The sequence below is a fragment of the Pipra filicauda genome, unplaced genomic scaffold (assembly GCF_003945595.2).
Source record: "Pipra filicauda isolate LSUMZ 115617 unplaced genomic scaffold, ASM394559v2 scaffold166_size2123106_pilon, whole genome shotgun sequence".
Classification (NCBI taxonomy): domain Eukaryota; kingdom Metazoa; phylum Chordata; class Aves; order Passeriformes; family Pipridae; genus Pipra; species Pipra filicauda.
The window spans coordinates 1,411,610-1,414,453 of record NW_024104173.1 but is presented as its reverse complement, the minus strand read 5'-3'; the positions used below and the strand labels follow the sequence as shown (position 1 = coordinate 1,414,453).

The 2,844-nt window shown below is 34.1% G+C and overlaps 1 long non-coding RNA gene across 1 annotated transcript; it reads left to right on the top strand.

The window, feature by feature from the left end:
• Positions 1 to 1,132: 1,132 nt before the first annotated feature.
• Positions 1,133 to 2,394, top strand: LOC120322893. Its single transcript, XR_005562843.1, has 2 exons — positions 1,133 to 1,399; positions 1,818 to 2,394. It is a non-coding gene; the product is annotated as an uncharacterized LOC120322893 (long non-coding RNA).
• Positions 2,395 to 2,844: the final 450 nt, after the last annotated feature.

The window sequence follows — 2,844 nt, the reverse complement described above, 5'->3', positions numbered from 1 at the left end:
AAATACATATAGAAATTTATAAATAAATGTGTAAGCACTTACCATTGTGTTGTGTTGGTTTCATTAATTTTCTCAGGTGCTAGATTGGAAAGAACGTAATCTTTTAATCACATTTAAACATGAACTTTATTATTTTATATTAGCTTACTGATGTCTTTATAAAGTTTCTATAAAAAATATATGTGACAATGCTATAAAGTATTTTGTAATAGCAAAAGTATGAATTGTTTTCGGTATTGCCGTAATAGATATACATAGCTAAACAGCCTTTTTTTTGGCTGAAATTCAACTCAGGGAATAAAACACTAAAATATATTTTCTTGCTCCATTACAATAGTCAATGGAGAGCTGGAATACAATTCAGTTACCTGAACACAAACTGTTAATGTTTTATGAGACAACTTAGCCTATCCGATTAATTCAGAAGGGTTTGGCAGCTGTCATGTCCAAACTACAGAGACATTCAGCTTTTGGAGGGCTTCTGGACCCCACAAAGAATATGCTGGGTAACCATGTGCATCTATGCAAGCAACAGGACCAACCCCGGTGTTATACTTAAAATCTGATTTATAGGTAAAGAAGAAGCACACCTTTCAGATATGTACAATCAAGAATTTATTGTTAATATAAATAGGATCTTAAGAATCTAATCAGTTTTAGTCCACATCTAATTGTTGTGGAAGAATAACAAATAATAATGCAGATAAAACTGTTATACACATACTTCTTTTATACCCCTCTTCCTGCTGATATGTTCACCCTTCCCTGCTCCTTAGAGTCCTAAGGTTGGTGGTTTCCTTCAGGTGGTATGTGGGAGGGCATTGCCATTTTCAGAGTCTGGAATTTTTTGTCAAGAAAAATATGACATTCATGTCAATGGTTCTTATTCTTTTGTCTAGGATCCAGTAAGGATCATTTTTGTATGCTTGTAAACACACTTGTACATATTTGCTCTTTTATCACTGATTTGCTTCCAAAGATATAGTACCTTTTACCTATCTTTGATATTGCTGCTTTGTTGCTTTCAAAACTAGTTTTTCCCAACTGGCTATGTTACCTGAGGTCATCCGTCACGGAACAGAAGGAATGGATTTGCTTCCAAGGAGAAGGAAGATGACCCCAAGATGACCCTAATGCAGGCCCTGCTCCAGCAGCAGAACATGGAGACCAATGCAGGGCTGGTGTTAGCAACAGGTCTCATTAATGGTACAAAGATCTTTAGATACACACAATGTGAAAATTTACAGCTAAAGTCAACCCACAAACTCCACCAGAAAGTCAGGAACATCAGGGGACAGAGATGGTCAGAGGCACACCTACAACATAGCACCAGGTCAGCCCTGGGTGCCCAGGCCTAAGCTGAAATGGAACTCCTGGGTCCACTGTCAGGGTGTTCCAGGTAAGGCTGGCCCAAGACATTAACACTTAATGGTACCAGTATAAAGAAGTTTGTAAGTCAATATGGGAAGATAAATTATGATATCTATAAGATTTCTGGGGGAAAATACCTCTTTTATATATATAGATAGATAGATAAATATATATATGTGTGTGTGTGCTTTTACAATTTTTAAAATAAAACATAAGGTAAATTTTAGGACTAATTTGAAGGATTCTGGTTCTGTTCTTCCTTTCCTTGAAAAGCAATTTTTTTTTCCACATACTGAACAAATGGTTCTCAAGTTTACTAGGAGTAAGAGCAAGGTAAGAATGAGAGAGGCATGTAGTCCTCAAGGAGACCAGCTGGTAACCACATTGTAGGATGTGTAAACTGAGACCACTGTTGTGCTTATCATGATTATGATTGTTTTTTCCAGAATTAGAAACACAGAAATAGAATGCATGGTCTGAATGAAGATATTCAACTACTACAACACAGACCAGATCATGTTACAGTCAAGACAAAAGAGACAACAACTCTTGTGGATTTAAAGTTCTGAATCCCAAAGGAGAAAAAAAAGTAGTCATAAGGAAAACAAATTTATTAAGATAGACACCATCTGATTAAATATCTTCTGTATATTTCAGTCTGAGAACACACAGCAAATCAAAAAACTCAGTTAGAGAACAAGAATTATTTTCTGTTCATCCACATTCTAAATTGGATAAGCATTTGTGCACTAATGGAAATCAGATAATTCTGTTTCATATATGTTGGCATCTCTTTATGTAATGGTTCAACTTTCAAGTAATTCGAGCACAGATTATTACAATAAATTAAAATATCTAATGTGCTTGATTGGATTCTAGAAAATATAAGAAAACATACACCACAGTCAGCTAAAAAAAAGAAAAAGGAAGAAATATTCTTGTTGAATTACCCTGAACTCAGATTATTCAGTGACAGTGAGTATAATAGAATAGTTAAAATAAAAAGTAACACTTAAACTACAATTAATCTACTGGTTTATTTACTTGGTATTGCTGTTATTTATCGTAACAAAGAAAAGAGTTACCAGGTCATCAAGGCTAATAACTGAATAAACTTCCCTTAAATGTCAAAATTTTAAATTCAAAGAAATAGAAACAGCTTGAAAACCATTAAATTAGTGATAACGAACAACACAAGACAAGCTTGTATTTCACAATGTCTTTCTTACTGGAAGGTAAAAGTATTGTATTTGAAAGTTTATAACTCTTGACTTTATATTTTAACAGACGTTTTATTTTATCATTTATGCTGTTATAAAATGACAGTATGTCATTTAGCACAACTTTTCACAACATTGTAATGATTTAAGAGTTCATAGGTATTTAAAAGTCCATAATGATAGTTTATTTGCCTTTCAAGGCCAAGTTGGATGGGGCATTCAGCAACCTGGTCTAGTAGGAGGTGTTTCTGCC